The following is a 17,170-nucleotide window of genomic DNA, read 5'->3' as shown; positions in this document are numbered from 1 at the left end:
ATCAGTTTAGCTGAACACCGTAAGTACATGGAACTTTGGATAGGGCATGAGATTTTATGGGTTTGTGCAGGTTACTGTGATGCCCCAATAAATCCCAGAGTGACTTGAACAATGAATAAAGTATCATCTGCAAAGTCCCCTTGGAGAAATGGGGAGAGTGGGGTGGGGCAGAATTCAACTTCCCCATTTGGAGAATTTCTGATATCCTTGCAAGCTGTGGGGACAACCAAATCAGTAGGCTAAGCCCTCGATCTTGGGGTTTGCCTCTATGAAACTTATCCCTGCAAAGAATAGGCTAAGCCTACTTAAAATTAGGCCTAAGAGTCACCCTAAGAGAACCTCTTTTGTTGCTCAGATGTGGCCTCTCTCTCTCTAAGCCTGTCAAGCAAACTCACTGCCCTCCCCTCTCTATGAGGGACATGACTCTTAGGGGTGTAAATCTCCCTGGGACAGAAATCCTGGGATAAGCTGGGACTCAACATCAAGGGATTTAAAAAACCTTCTCAAATGAAAGGGGAAAGAGAGAAATGAAACAAAATAAAGTGTCAGTGCCTGAGCAATTTCAAACAGAGTCAAGAGGTTATTCTTATGCATTATATAGAAATCCCCTTTTTAGTTTATGGTGTATTAGAGTGGTTGGAGGGAAATACCTGAAACGGTACAGCTGTGTTCCGGTAGCCATGTTTTTTGACAATGATGGTGTAATGGCATAACTTGTACAATGTGGCTGTGTGATTGTGAAAACCTTGTGTCTGGTGCTCCTTTCATCTATGGTATGGACAGTTGAGTAAAAAATATGGATAAAATATAAGTAAATAATAGGGAGAACAAAGGTTAAAATAAATTGAGTAGATTGAAATACTAGCGGTCAGAGAGACGGTGGGGTAAGAGTTTTTTCTTTTTTCTTTTTCATTTATTTTGCCAGAGAGATGCAAATGTTAAAAAAAAATGACATGGTCATGAATACACAACTATATGATGATATTGTGAGCCATTGATTGTACACCATGTATAGAATGTTTGTATGTTGAGAATATTTGTATGTTTGTTTGTTAATGTTTACAATTAAAATATTTTTCAAAAATCTACTAAGGCAGCATTTTTACCTATCAGATTTGCAAAAATCATAAGCTTGTTGGCAAATCTGTAGAGAAAAGGCTCTATAATACATTGATGGTGGGAATACAAAATGAAGCAACCTTCACAGAGGAGAATTTGGAGGGCAATACCTAGCAAAGTTACAGAAAGCATTTCCTCTTTGATCTAGCAATTCCAGTACAGCAATCCATCCCAGAAAATCACTGGCAAAAATATGAAGAGGTGTCTGCATAAGGCTATTTATTGCAGCCCTGTTTGTAATAATGAAAGACTAGAAACTACCCAAATGTTCATCAGTGGGGGGGCTGGTTGAATATAAAATGAAGTACTATGGAGCATAAAAGAAATAAAGAATATCTTTACTGACATGGAGTGATAACCAGCGTATATTAAAGGGAAAAAAAATCAAGATGGAACTGTCTGAAAATGAAATCTCAATTTAAAAAATAATTTTTGAAAAGAAAAATGAGAAAAACTGCATAGGCATAGTATGCTACTACCTATCTAAGAATAAGCCAAAAACTTTTTTAAGTGTCTCCCTATGGGGGAAGGAAGAAACAGTGGAGGAAATAAGGCTAGAAACTGAGCATCTCTGATAGACATCTTATTTTGTAGATTTGACTTTGGAACCATGTAAATATTTCATGTAACTGCAAACAAAATTAACTAAAAGATATTCCCTACAATCAGAAACAAAATAAAACCAAACAGACTAACTTCACGGTAAGCTTGTAGCATAATCACACAGAGAACTCTTTCAAGTAACTTTAAACCACAGTCATATGACTGTATATGATTAGTGGGATGTATGCAAAGGACAAAAATAGCTAAAAAAAATGGGTTTTAATCATATTGATGGCAATATTATCAATGTTGCTAGTCTAAGACTGTGTGTGAAAATCAAGGGATAAAGCAAATGTTGGTGTGTTCAGGAACTGGGATATTTGGTTGGGAGAGAGGAGAACAGATGTAAGATATATGAAGTTACACAAAAACATTGAGAGGCGGGCCACAGTAGCTTAGTAGGCAGAGTTCTCTCCTACCATGCCGGGTTCGATTCCTGGTGCCTGCCCATGCGAAAAAAAAAAATTGAGAGTCTATATTTGAATTGAAAATATGAACTAAGGATGCTTTTATCTTTAAATACATGCTTGTATTTCCTTTCCACTAGAAAGCCCGAGACAAAGACCAACTCAGTACCAATAAACTTCCCTGACAGTTGTACTATAATCTCTAATTGCCATTTCCCATCAGAAGAAACCAGGTTTCTTTGAAGAAACGTTTCTTCAGTCTGGGGAAGGAAATATACAAGATATGGTTGGATATCTTGCCATATCACAAAATTAAGAAACTATCAAAGCCTCCAAAAGGAAGCCTAAGAGACTCCCACTTCCCAAAGACAATTTGAACACAAATAAGAATATCTGTAATGAATGTAATGAATTGAAGTACAACAAGTATATTTAAATAGTGATATTTAAATAAAATTGGATACTTTTGGAGCATTCTAGGTACTCAATTCAATAATTAAAAAACTGGTAATAAAGGGGCAAAAAAATCAAACATTTATCCTGCCTTTCCTGTAAGAACCATACCTGATCACATGACTGATGAGGCTATTTCTTTGACAGAAGTGGTCCAGCTAGTAAACGAAGGCAAAAATGATAGAATTCTAATGTCACCATTTTGCAACCCCTAATAAAATAACGGATTAGTCAATGCTAATCTGTTATTAGCTAATACTCCTGTTGGAAGTACCCGACACTCCCTGAGGAGTTTGCAAAACTAGACATTGAACCTTGATCTGATCAGAACTCTAGATTGAATTACTAGTTCACAGGAAATCTAGTGGACACAGAAATGTGTTATATAACACCTAAGGGATGTAATCAGCAAAATCCAGCCTGTGGGAAACTACAGAACAAACAACCCAGTTTCTTCAACAAATATATTGTAAAGGGAAAAATAGGAAAAGAACAGAACAGGGAACCTACACATTAAGAGAGCCGTAAGAAAATGAGGAACCAATATAATATATGAACTTTACGTCAGTCACGATTCAAAAAGAGAAGTTCTGAATTCCTAGAGTTCAGGTTGTGTTTCCACTGACCTGAGCCCAGAAACCGCTGCTGTTCTCATCAGAGTCCAGAAACACAGAGTTGAGCCCATCTCCCTCTTTACTTGTCAGGGTATGCATTTGAATAGCAAGGCATCACCCCCATTCCTTCCCAGCCTCCCAGCCTGTCCTCCTATCAGGACAACCCACTGCAGAGGAAAGAAGCAGGAGGATGGAGCATTCAGCAACCAGGATGAGGTGCCAGCAGGTGGAGGCAGTTCTCACTCAACCTATCACCCACGTATTACGGATTTTTGCATTATTCAGGATACCCCCAACTGAACAACTTCTGCTTGTGGGACCTGATCCCAACTGGGCCTTTGACTTAAGATGCTCGACCCAATACTACCATCAGCAACACTGACTGCAATCGCTGTCAACTGCACAGTTTTGAAAAGACCCCTGGACCTGAATACTTGAAGGTCAGAATTTGTCATTCTGGGAATTTGCCATTATCCCCACCAACCACTACACACACTATAGAATCTCAAATGGTTTACTCTTTTTTAGGCTAGGTTGTCTCTTCCGCTAAAAGGGATACTAATACCTTACCCACTCTAAGACCAGGAGTCAGACTAAATGATCTCTTGAGGTCCCTTGATACTCTGAGCTCTCTAACCTCATCAGATATGAAATGGAGAGGGACTTCTTATTTCAGGGGACAGAAGAAGAACTTAAGATAAACAAGAGGACACAAGGAAGGGCAAGAAATGGGACAATGGGTAAGTGTTGCTGGACACATGAAACCAAGGAAGTTGAAGCTGGTAGCAGATAATAATTATAAAAATGTAACATTTGTTGAGTTCTTACTACATGCCAGGTGCAGGTAACACCTCTACATCTTTCTCTCAAAGGCAATCTCACACCTGTAGGTGTTCTCAGGAACACTCTTATCTATTTCCTATTTCTAATACCCAGCAGTAAAATGCAATAACTGAAGTTCCTTGCAATGCATAGCAAAAAAATGCTGCAGGAACACCCAGTCGAGTGTGGGAGGTCTGAGGTCAAGGATCTCCACAGTACAATCAACAAAGGGCCTTTCATCTACTCTTTAAACAGAGCCCTGTCTAAAAAGACCTGTCAGCTCTGCAAAATATATGCAGAAGATGCCAAGTTTCTGCAGTCAGAGCTTTGTTTGACATGATCTGTGCCCAGTCACTGCTCCCTTCTCAGTGGTTTGTCTGGCCATACACTATCTTGAATCCTTTTCCCAAGAAATCCAGCAAGCAACACATGAACCTAACCTCTAAACAAAGATTTGTTGGACCTCTTACCATTTTACAACAAGTATGTGAGCCTGAACGCTGAGTGCATTTATTTGCAAAAAGCCATAATGTAATTGGTGATTATAGAGCAACTGCATTTTCTCCATCATTTCCTAATAAGGGTCATGGACTTGAAGATTCAACAATGATGTAATGATAATGGCAGAAAACAGAAAAGAATTTACACAGAGGCAAAGATGCAAACTATATTATGTGGGGTGTGTCTGTCCCAAGTGAAAGAGCAACATTTGAATTGTGTTCTCATTAATTTCCACCCCCTCCAAAAAAAAAAAAAAAAACACTATGACACTATGAGAGGGACTTAACTCTGTACCTACAACTAATCAGATCTAGAATTATTCCAGTGAATTGATGAAGCAAAACTGTGGCACATGGTTTTACTGCTTGCTCAGGTTTCCTTGATATGGATATTCAGTACAGTAAACACATGGCATCTGCAAATGCAATGTTTCTGGATGTTTCAATAGTCTGTGGAGACCACTGACGTGGGAATTCACTGATTTTCTGGGGCACAGGCACAAACAGTTCTGTCGAGCTGGATCTGGTTGCGTGATTAGAGCAGACCACCTAGCTTCCGAGGCTTTCCATCAGGGCCTTACAGGGAAGCTTTGTATTTCCCTCAGAGGCAGGAAACTATGAGAAACTACTTTTTTTTTTTAAACTTTTGTTTCTTGGTGAAAATTGCCCCCAAAGAAAGCCAATCACTAATACTGGTAATAGAAGTAATGAAAATGTGAAGCGTTCAGACCAAGCGGTAGTTTAAAGGCTGGGTAAATTAAAAATGGCATTTGGGGCTTGATGGTAGCTCGGCGCTACTACTCACGGTAAACAGGTATTTGAAAAGAGATTCGAAAAAACACCTCAGGAAATATTTCCAATCTACTCAGAACTTTCTCACAGGGTAAGTTACAGAATTTAAGTGAAAATAGGAACGGCGGTTAACTTGTGGTAAGAGAATGCAAACAGGAAGCCCCAGACTCTCTACATAAATATAACTGAGAAAGGACGAGAAAACTTGGGTAAATATTTATGCATCATCCAATCTGGAGATTTACAAAAATCTTTTGTAAAGGTCAGACAGGGATCTGCTCTCCTTCATGCAAGCATGGCCAGTGGGTGACTATATAACAACCCCTTCTCATTTCAATATCCCTCATCCAAAACTTGACACACAACAATTGCAAACTCTCTGGAACAAGAGTATCTTAAGGATAAAAGATGCCAGCATGCCAAGCATAGAGCCCCTTTCCCAACAGAAAAGGATTCTGATTTATCTTCCAAAGCCTCTTCCTCTCTCTACATAGATATTATCTAGTATTGCATACACACCTCTTCCTCCCCTCCTATTTGATTTACTTTTTTACTCTTGTTTAACAATATTCAGATTTATCATATTCATGACTTGTCTGTCCTTTATGGATATAAGCTTGGTATGCATACATGATAATAGTAGCTACCAAGTATTGAATATAATATTCCAGACCATTTATATACATTGTCTTTTGTCCTTTTGCTAAGATATAGAACTTATAGAAAATACAAGCAGGCACAGAAAAGGTGGGAACTTGCTGGAGTTCTCTGAACTGCAAAGGGGCTGAGTCAGAGTTCAAACCCAAGTTGGAAGGATGCTATGTCAGGGCTTGTTCTTTTCATAAGTTGCCTCTAAGTGTGTGCATCTCTTTAATATCACACTGTCATTTATTAGTTAGAGCATCAGCAGTTTTACATAAGCTGTTTTCCAAGCTGAGCTAAAGGTACACACCACACCCTCCTCCCCACCTCCCCACCACCCCTGCCCCTGTACATGCACAGTCTCTTTAGTCTGCTGAATTCCTTCATCCTTTCAACCTGTATTTATTGGTACCTACTCCATGGCAGACACTGGCACCAGCAAACAAGTCAGACATGGTTCCTGCCCTTGTGGAGCTTATTTTCACTCCTAAATTCTCAAGTATGGTCTTAAATGATGCCTTCTTCAGTAGGCATTCCTGGTCGCCCCAGATCTACTTAGGTACCTCCTGATACACCCTGCGCTTTTCCCCTACAACATCCTTCCTTCACCATCATCCCTTAATCTCTTGTCCAATGTCTGTCTTCCCAGTGGTCTGTGGCCTCGATGTGAGCAAAATGGGCTATACCCAGTGTCATGTTTATCACCCGGCACCTAACAGAAACTTAAATATTTGTGGAGGGAGGGAGAAAGGGAGGGGAGGGGGGGGAGGGGGGAGGGAGGGAGGTTAACAGAGGCAGCAGCTCAACAAGCAGTGGCGGGGAGCAGTTTCTCTCAGAGGTTAGGGAAGGTGGTACGAGGTTGGTAACTAAGCCAATATTTAGCTGATTATCGGTTTCTGTGCCACATGGTGCTAATCTCTTTAAACAGAAACGGGCAGCGTCTGGGTGCGAGCCTCCCTCCATTGCACACACCGTGCCAGTATCCACCTTGCCAGCGAGGGCTGCCCCGGCTGCCTAAGCCCAGGAGCTATACCACCAGGTGGAATCCTGCTCTGCACAAGGGTTAATTAATCCTAAAGGAAAGCAGTCTCAGCTTGTCCCTGTGTCCACACCCATTGCATCCAAATCCTGACATTCTTTCGATTGCAATCTCTTACCCTAGGTTGAACTTCAAGTTAACAACACCTGGTACCACATGACACTCCCTCCCTCCACCCGCTGCTCCACCCCTCGCTGTATTTGGGTTACTTGGTTGCCTAGAGATGGTGGCTTTCCTACTGTGCCCTGTAGGATAAGGTCACACACCTGGGAGTAACCCTGGTCTCTTTGAAACAGGTGCTCTGGCATGAAGCAGGCATAGCTGGGGCGGGGTCCTCAGACAGGGACCTGGAACTCAGAAAGGGAGCCTGAGCAGGCAGGAGTGGGAATGCCCATGTCCCTCTGATCTTCTCCAGTCTGATGTCAAGGATGGAGGCAATAGGCCAGGAGAAAGGAAGGAGGAGCCCGTGCCATTCCTGTGGGCTGGAGATAAGTCAGCTGTGTCCATGACTCAAAAACTCTGGCTACCTGCTGCTCAATTCTTTTCTTTCCTGTTCCTTAGCCCTAGGCCTTTAGGGAAGTCTTAGCTGTCTCCTTCTCTGCAGTGCTGATGGCCTCAACTCTGGTTGTTAAGAAGCATAGGGGAGTCAGGGACAGGGAAACCTCTGGGGAGTGTCAGGGCTGGGAAGTCCAGCTTCTCCCTCACCAGGAGATGCTCCTACCACCGTCCACCATAAAGAAGGTGCCTCTTATTTCGCTACCAGTGGTGGCTGTTTCTTTGCAGCATCCAAAGTAGCCCAGGAAGCTGCCTCAAATGGAGTTAACCCAAAGTGCCCAGGAGTCAGCCCCGGAATTTGATTCCCTTGGTGCTCAGAGTAGCTCTGCCTTTCATAGACCCTGTAGCCCTGCGTAGGTAGGAGGCCCGAAAGAGCAAGGTCACCCACCACCTGGCAGGCAAAAGGGTCCCAACTGTAGTCTCAGCATTGGGAATATGGTCCACAAGTTGCTTCCCACCCCAAGCCTTTGAGGCTCTAGAGAAATGCACAGTCATTTTTCCTTCCACAAACAGCGTATTGAAGCCTCTGTTCTTTGGGTTACACAACTCCCACATCCACACTCCCATCCTCATCCCCAGTCTGGGGGCCTTTTCTAGCTTCCACGGAAGTTGGCTAGCTCTGCCCTCCCATTGATCTGAGAGAAACAGACTCTAATGACAAATTACAGCCTCTCCCCCCAAAACCCTGTTAGTAAAAACCCAAATTTCCATGGGGTAAATACTCCCATCTACCAACATTTTAACAACCCAGCTTGCAAAACTCCAGAATATCTAACAAGCACTCTCACCAGCCTGTCAGAGCTGGCTCTAGCATAGTACAGCTTCAAGGGGATCCCTGGAGCTTGCCTGGGCCCTGAGATGTCTCAACAAAATGAGCAACAGACTCCATGAAAGCTGAAGGGAAGGAGGGAACTTTATATCCCATTCATGCCTGCGGGCTCCCTCCTCTCAGGCTGCTGGACAGAGTGTGGGCTTTTGGAGCCAGGGAAGTTCTGAGTTCAAATTCTATATGACTTTGGGCAAGTATCAGCTTCCATATTTACAAAATGGGGTTGAAAAAAGCCTACCTGTAGGATCAGTTTGAGGATGAAATGACCTATCTGAATAATGCCTAATATATACTTGTAGCAAGCTCTCAATAAATGTTTTTCCTTTGCCGTCATCCTTGTCTTCATTTTCCTGCAGTTCCCAAGAATTAATTTCCAAAGGGTCCAACAGGGGGCACCCAAATTCAACAATGCCAGGGTGGGGAAGGGCAGCTCAACAGAACTCAGCCTCAGCTCCCTCTGTAACTTCGGTCCCCTTGGAAGAGAACAGCTTTCAGTGCTTTCCCTCATTCTCGTCCTAAGAGAGGAAAATCCATCAAAATGGTTTACAACTGGGGTTTAGACCACCTGGCTTCTTTCTACTCTGAGATGGCATAATGCATCTGGAATCAGAAATCACAGTCCAAAAAGGGCGTGCAAGGCCAGAGGAACGTGTCACACAGTGCAGAGCACGCAAAGCTTTGCACTTACCCCCCATATCAAACTAGGTCCCATAATGAATGGTCACACAAAACACTGATGGGATGTACGGTAAAATTGTGCAGTAGGAGAATGTGGTTGGATATCTTGAAGAACTTTCTACCTATAAAACCATTGCAGAAGGAAGTGGAGCCTGTGTCTGAGGCTGGGATGGGGAAAGTCAAGAGAGAAGGCACATGAAACGCACTAGATTTAGGAAATTTGTCTGTTCAGAAGCAATGGAATAACTGGGTGATTACACGAAAAGGTAGCAAATGAAACTTTGAGGAACTCAGGTTCCTGTGGAAAAGAGGTTGTATCAGAACCTGGTCCAAGAAAATAGCAGCAACTTAAAAGTATAAAACTCTTAATTAGAAATGAATGGAAAGACCTGGATTTGAACCATTTCTGGCCACTTTCCAGCTGAAGTGACCTATGTAAATTATTTAACTCTCTGAGTCATAGACACTCACATACTTTTTTCAGCCTTTATTTTATCAGTTTTATAGATTTTGTGTACCGGGCACCAGGCAAAGTAAATTCTTGGCAGATAATAGTAAGCAAAACCAGACACAATCCTTGTCCTCACAGATGAGGCCTAACAATGCTGGGACAACTGGGTTGCCACATGCAAAAGAATGAAGTTGGACCCTTACCTCACACCATACACAAAAATTAATTGAAATAGATAAAGAATATAAAACTATTGAACTCTGAGAGAGCCAAGATGGTGGCTTAGCGAGGTGTGGGATTTAGTTTGTCCTCCAGAGCAGCTAATAAATAGCCAGGAACAATAGAGAACAACTGCTGGGGCCACATCAGTGACCGGACACACAGTGTATCCCAGTCTGGACCAGCTGTGAGCCCCCCAGAACCGTAAGCTCCCCAAGCTGTGGTGGCCAGCGCCCCTCCCCACAGGCCGCTTCTCAGAGGGGAAAGGAAAGAGACTTTACTGGCAGCAGGGGCTGAGCCCAACCAAATGCCAATTGTGGAATTAATGAACAAATTCTGACTACTAAAAATAGGCCCCCAGCTCAGCTGAACCTCGGGTAAAAGCAGAGGTCACTGGTTTTTGCCCTGGTGCAGAGAGGGCAGGGCTGACAGAAAAAGAAAACAGGATTTTGGGGGATCTAAAAAGGTCTGGGCCCTGAAGGATAGGAGGGCACACATAGGACCTGGAGATACGCAGAGCAACACACCAACTTAAGCTCTTGATTGGCAAACCCAAGGAATGGGGGTCCAGCTCTGAAAAGGATTTTTCTTTTTCTCTTTTTTTTGTGGCTGTGTTTTTACAGCTTGACTACTCTTTAGATACAGCTGCAAGGCTTCTCCAATTCCAACTGCTCCAGGCATAGGCAGAATTGAGCTTGTTTGAGTGTTTGTCTGGATACTGTGCCTTCTGCAGGAGAGGGGTGGGGCCCAGCTCGGGTGGATTCCCTCCCTCAAGGAATTCAGACCCCAGGGTCTGGAAAAGTGAAGCGATTATAGCCAGCCTACAACCTCTCCTCTGTCTCAACCACGTCCCCGGCAGGGAGAGTATACCAAAGTTAAAGGTATCACATCACCTTATGCTGGTGGGACCCACAGGCAGAAAAGGGCCACATACTTGGCAGGATAAGAAAAATACAGAGTCCAGAGACTTAATAGGAAAGCCTTTCAACCTGCTAGGTCTCAGGAGTTGAAACAATTAATTCAGAATGTTTGAACAGATGTGGAAAAATCAGATATGACATATAAAATCCAAAACGCAAAATGGTAGAAGAAAGTACTACCCATACAGTAATAAAACTAAATGTTAATGGATTAAGCTTCCCAATCAAAAGACACAGACTGGCAGAATGGATTAAAAAACAGGACCCATCTATATGCTGTCTACAGGAAACACATCTTAGACCCAAGGATAAATATAGGTTGAAAGTACAAGGTTGGGAAAAGATATTCCATGCAAATAACATTCAGAAAAGAGCAGGAGTAACTATACTAATATCCAACAGATTAGACTTCAAATGTAAAACAGTTAAAAAGAGACAAGGATGGACACTATGTAGTAATAAAAGGAACAATTCAACAAGAAGACATAACAATCATAACTATTTATGCACTGAGACAGAATGCTCAAAAATATCTAATTTTTCTTCTTTTTACCTTTACTGATAGTCTTCATTTCTACACTCTTCTCCACACCTCTCTCTCCTGTCTTTTCTTATCTGTCTCTACTGTTCCCTTTAGTATTTCTTGCAGAGCTGGTCTCTTGATTACAAATTCTCTCAGTGATTTTTTGCCTGAAAATGTTTTAATTTCCCCTTTGTTTTTGAAAGATAATTGTGTTGGATATAGAATTCTTGGTTGGCAGTTTTTCTCTTTTAGTATCTTAAATATATCATCCCACTGTCTTCTCACCTTCATAGTTTCTGCTGAAAAATCTACACATAGTCTTATTGGGCTTCTCTAGTATGTGATGGATTGTTTTTCCCTTGCTGCTTTCAAGATTTTCTCTTTTTCTTTGAGATCTGACATTCTGATTAGCAAGTATCTTGGAGTACATTATTTGGATCTATAATGTTTGGGGTACACTGCACTTCTTGGATCTGTAATTTTAAGTCCTTCATAAGAGTTGGGAAATTTTCAGTGATAATTTCCTCCATTAGTTTTTCTCCTCCTTTTCCCTTCCCTTCTCCTTTTGGGACACCCACAACACATATCAGATCAGTTTTTCAGTTTTTCCCCATTGAGGATGATGTTAGCTGTGGGTTTTTCATATATTCTCTTTATCATGTTGAGGAAATTCCCTTCTATTCCTATCCTTTGAAGTGTTTTCATCAAGAGAAGATGTTGAATTTTGCAAATGCCTTTTCTGCATCAGTCAAGATGATCATGTGGTTTTTATGCTTTGATTTGTTGATATGGTGTAATACATTAATTGCTTTTTCTTATGTTGAACCACCCTTGCATACCTGGGGTGAATCCTACTTGGTCATGGTGTATAATTCTTTTGATGTGTTGCTGGATTCGATTTGCTAGACTTTTGTTGAGGATTTTTGCATCTATATTCATTAGAGAGATTGGTCCATAGTTTTCCTTTTCTGTAATACCTTTGTCTGGCTTTGGTATGAGGGTGATGTTGGCTTCACCCTCATAGAGTTTAAGCAAGATTGGTACTGATTCTTTCTTGAACAGTTGGTAGAATTCACATGTGAAGGCATCTGGTCCTGGACTTTTCTTTTGGGGGAGCTTCATAATGACTGATTCAATTTCTTTACTAGTAATTATATTGTGAGGTATTGATTATATAACAAGAACTGAATGATCAAATGGTAAGAATGTGTTTTATATGGTTATGTATCATACATAAAAAATAAATTTAAAAAAATTTTAATGAAAAAAACTGTTGAACTCTTACAAGAAAACATAGATACAAATGTTTGTGACTGTGGATAAGGCAACAGTTTCTTAGTTATAAGCATAAGCAACAGAAGAAGAAACAGATAAATTGAACTTCACTGAAATTAAAACTTTTGAGGCTCCACCCCAATCAAGATGGAGGAGTGACATGCTCAGGGTTCCATCTCCCCCCAGAAGCTTTGAACAACCAGCACCTCTCTCAAAGCTCCAAAAAGAAGGACTGCAGTAACAATGGAAGAGCTGAATCAAGGGATCTCACGGTGCCCTGACTGGCAGCTCTCCTACCCATCCCCAGCTGAACACTAAGCTGGTCCACATTCCCAGTGTCCATCTCTGATCCTGGTTCCAGTGAGAACAGAGTAACTCTCATGCACATACCAGGAGCATCTGTGTCTGGCCCAGTCTGTCTGTTTGCCTAAGGGACTTGCTGTCCCAGAACTTGTCCTACGTGTAAAAGGGGGCTCTAAGAGCTCTCCTACAGAATGTGTGGGAGATCAGTCAAGTGCATGCCAGGGTCAAGGGATTGCTGGCTATTTACACACAGGGCAGTGCCTGGGACTATGTGGAAACCATTTCCTAGGGAACAGGGACATTGGGAACCATTTAACATGTAAACAGATAATTCCTTGGGCCACAGGTGACTGCCCAGGACAAGCAGAAGAGACCGGGGAAGCCCCTCTGCTTTGGTCCAGAGCTCTTCTCTAAACTCACTGTGAGAATACATCCTGAGGGAAAGTAATTACACAGGTCAATCTGCAAAGACTGAAAAAGGTGTTGTTTATTTTTTCCTTTCTTTCTTTTTTGTTAAGTTTTGTTTTGCTAGCTCCTGGCACTTGAGGAAAGCTTTGTCATAACTCTAGCTGGAGACAAGTTTAAGGAACAGACACTTCAGAGTCTAATTCCAGTGATTACGTTAAAAAATGAAAATATCCAGCTTTCAGCAAAATGTTACAGAACATACAAAGAAACAGGGAGTGATGGCTGTTCTAGTTTGCTAGCTGCTGGAATGCAACACACCAGAGAAGGATTGGCTTTTAATAAAAGGGGATTTATTTTGTTAGTTCTTCAGAGGAAAGGCAGCTAACTTTCCACTGAGGTTCTTTCTTACGTGGGAAGGCGCTAGATGGTCTCTGCTGGCCTTCTCTCCAGGCCCCTGGGTTCCAACAACTTTCCCCAGGGTGACTTCTTTCTGCATCGCCAAAGGCCTGGGCTGAGCTGCGAGTGCCCAGATGAGGAATGCCGAGCTGCTTAGGCTGTGCTATGTTGCAGTCTCTCATTTAAGTACCAGCCAATTAAGTCAAACATCCTTCATTGAAGCAGGCCCACCTCCTAGCTGACTGCAGATGTAAATCAGCAACAGGTGAGGTTCACATACCCTTGGCTCATATCCGCAGCAACAAAACTAGGTACGCTCACCTGGCCAAGTTGACAACTGAATCTAACTACCACAATGGCTCAGGCAAAGGAGACGACGGAAGCATAAGAAACCATCAATGAAGAGAATCAGACCTGGGACAACCAGATAAGGGCTTAAAGAAATGGATCTAAATATGCTCAAAGAGCTAAAGGAAAACATGGACAAAGAACTAAAGGAAATAAGGAAAATGATAGGCAAACACAAAGAGACTATCAATAGAGAGATGGAAATCATGAAAGGGAACCAAACAGAGCTGAAAAGGCCACAGTAACAGAAATAAAAATTCCCTAGAGAAGTTTTAGCTGGCAGATGAATCCATGAACTTGAAAGGACAATCGAAATCATTCAGTCCGAGCAGCAGGAAAACCAAAGGACCACGAAGAAAAGTGAACAGAACCCGGGGAATTTGTGGGACACCATGTAGCATTCTAGTAAACACATTGTGGGAACTCCAGGAGGAGAAGAAAGCTGCTGAGGGTCCTGCAATATGGTGACTGTGATTACTCCCATTGAATGGTAGGTTTGGGAGAGGTTGGTATGGAAAAGTTAAGTTGTAGATATGTTTCCACAATTAAAAAAAAATAAGAAAGCACACCTAAAGAGACAATGACAATTAAACACAATACATGATACTAGATAGGACCTAACAATGGAGGAGAAAAGGCTCAAAGAATGTTGTTGAGACAAGTGAATATTCTTAGGATATGTACATGGCAATATTAATGGTTCAAGGAGCATGATGTATACCACATACACTCAATATTCAGAAAATAGATGAATAGATATACGGATGGATGGATGATGGTTAGAAGGATACAGTAGATGTGGCGAAAAGTTAAATTTGGTGGATCTGGGTTTCTGGAAGGGGGCTGATAAGAGTATGCTGGAGTTCTCCATATGGAGTTTGTACTGTTTTTGTAATTGTCCTGTAAATTTGAAAGTATTTCAAAATAAAAAAGGTAATAAAAATTAAATACTTCTGTGCTTCAGATGACACCATGAAGAAACTGAAAAGATGGCCCACAGAGTGGGATAAAATATTTGCAAATTGTATGGCTGGTAAGGGACTTATATTTAGCATATATATATATATATATATATATAAACTATTATAACTCAACAATAGAAAAACAACCCAATTTCCAAAATGGACAAAAGCTCTGAATAGAAGTTTCTCCAAAGACAATATACAAAATGCCAACAATCACATCAAAGAATGCTCAACATCATTAGCCAACAGAGAAACGCAAACTTAAACCACAACATCATTAGCCAATAGACAAATGCAAACTTTGCACCCATTAGGATGACTAGAATCAAAAAAGACAGATTGAAGAAACTAGAACCCTCAAACACTGCTGGTAGGACTATAAAATGAGACTGCCACTTTGGAAAACAATCTGGCAGTTCCTCTAAAGGTTAAATATAGAGTTGCTACATGATTCAGAAATTCCATTCCTAGGTATATTCCCAAGAAAACTAACACATGACCACACAAAAACTTGTATGCAAATGTTCATAGCAGCATTATTCATAGAAGCCAAAATGTGGAAACAATGCAAATGTCCAACAACTAACTGATGAATGGATAAATAAAATGAGGTATATCCATATAACAGGATATTATTCAACATTAAACAGAATGAAGTTCTGATGCACCTTGAAAACTTAATGCTAAGTGAAAGACACCAGGCACAAAAGACCACATATTATATGATTCCATTTACATGAAATAGCCAGAATAAGCAAATCTGTAGAGACAAAAAGTAGATTAGTGGTTACCTAGGGTGGGGAGAGGGGGGAGGAGGGGCGGGAGTGGGTTGGGGGGAAATGAACAGTGAGTGCCAGTGGATATGAGGTTTCTTTTGGGGGTGCCAAAAATGTTCTAAAATTGATTTTGGTGATTATATAACTTTGAACATACTAAAAAAATAATTGTACAGTTTAAAAGGGTGAATTCTATAGTATGTGAATTATTTCTCAATAAAGCCGACTATTAAAAATAAAGACCTAATAATAGTTATTACCTCATAAAGTCATTGTGAGGATTAAATGAGATAAATATCGGTTGAGGGAATAAAATGAGGACATACATTAATCAGTCCTGGAGAGTGGGGTTGCTGCTGGTGGGGGAGGGTTGGGGACACTTCACCTTTCTACTTTAGTTTTTTTACCTAAGTTTAGAAAAATTTTTTTACAATGGTATAGTTTCATAACTCAAAATTTAAAAAATGAGTATTACTTTTATTCTTGTTTTTACTGAGTTTTCAGTACCGTAGTTTGCGTCCTCAGAGAAGTGCCTGCTCCTGAGGATTCCGTGTCAGCCTTCTATTCTCGGCCTGTCTTTGATCTTCTGTGTTGGTTTACGTGCATCTCCTTCCAGACTCCCTGAGCTGTGCTTACCTTTCTCCCCCTCCACCCCCATCTGCATGTTTCTGTTAGTCACAGATCTTAAAGCTCCCAGGCGGATAGCAGATGCTGTCCGTCCTGCTCAGAGAACCACCCCCCACCCCCACCCCCCGCCCCAGACCCCAGAAGCAGTGTCTCCCTGCTCACCCTCGCCCGGTCTCCTCTGAGCTCCCCTACCCCACTCTTTTCCTCCTTCCCTTTGGGGAAACCTTTCCTGAAACTGCTTTTCAGTCCCTGGCTTTTGGAAATTGAGCTCCCGCTCCTGCAGGAGGCCAGGGACCGCCCCGAGGCGGCCGGAACTCTGCATCCTGGGCGGCGGAAGGCTGGCAGGTCCTCAGACCGCTGACGTCCCGGGGCCCGCCGGCGGAAGCCCTGACCCAATCCCACAAAAGCGGTGCCAGCCTCGTGGTTCGCGGTGACTTTCTCGCTTAGTTGAGAAAAGTATTTTCCTAGACAGGAGGCAGGTCGGGGCGGGGGTGGGGGGAGGCCGGCGGAAAGCGCCCAGGCTTTTGAAGCCCGCAGCGTGCGGAGCGTGAGGTTGGCTGCAGCGCTGACTAAGGCTGCGCCTGGCTCACACGCCGAGGACGTCAGCCTGAGAAATCAGGCTTCTGACCCTTGAGAAATCAGGCTTCTGACCCTTGAGAAATCAGGCTTCTGACCCTTGAGAAATCAGGCTTCTGACCCTTGAGAAATCATTCGATTTCCTACGGCTGGTTTTCTTAGCAATGAATAATCAAAGCTGCCTCGAGAAGCTGCTGTTGCAAGGCTGGAGTGAGGTACTGTGCGTGAGAGAGTGTGTAAACTTGAAGCAGGATGTCCATTGAAAACGCTGCCCCTTTGAGACCCTTCCGGGAGATCCCAGAGAGGCAGGCTGGAGAGGCGGTACGTGTT

This window comes from Tamandua tetradactyla, chromosome 5 (genome assembly GCF_023851605.1).
Source record: "Tamandua tetradactyla isolate mTamTet1 chromosome 5, mTamTet1.pri, whole genome shotgun sequence".
NCBI lineage: Eukaryota > Metazoa > Chordata > Mammalia > Pilosa > Myrmecophagidae > Tamandua > Tamandua tetradactyla.
The sequence above is the reverse complement of the archived record's forward strand: the minus strand, read 5'-3'. Positions refer to the sequence as shown.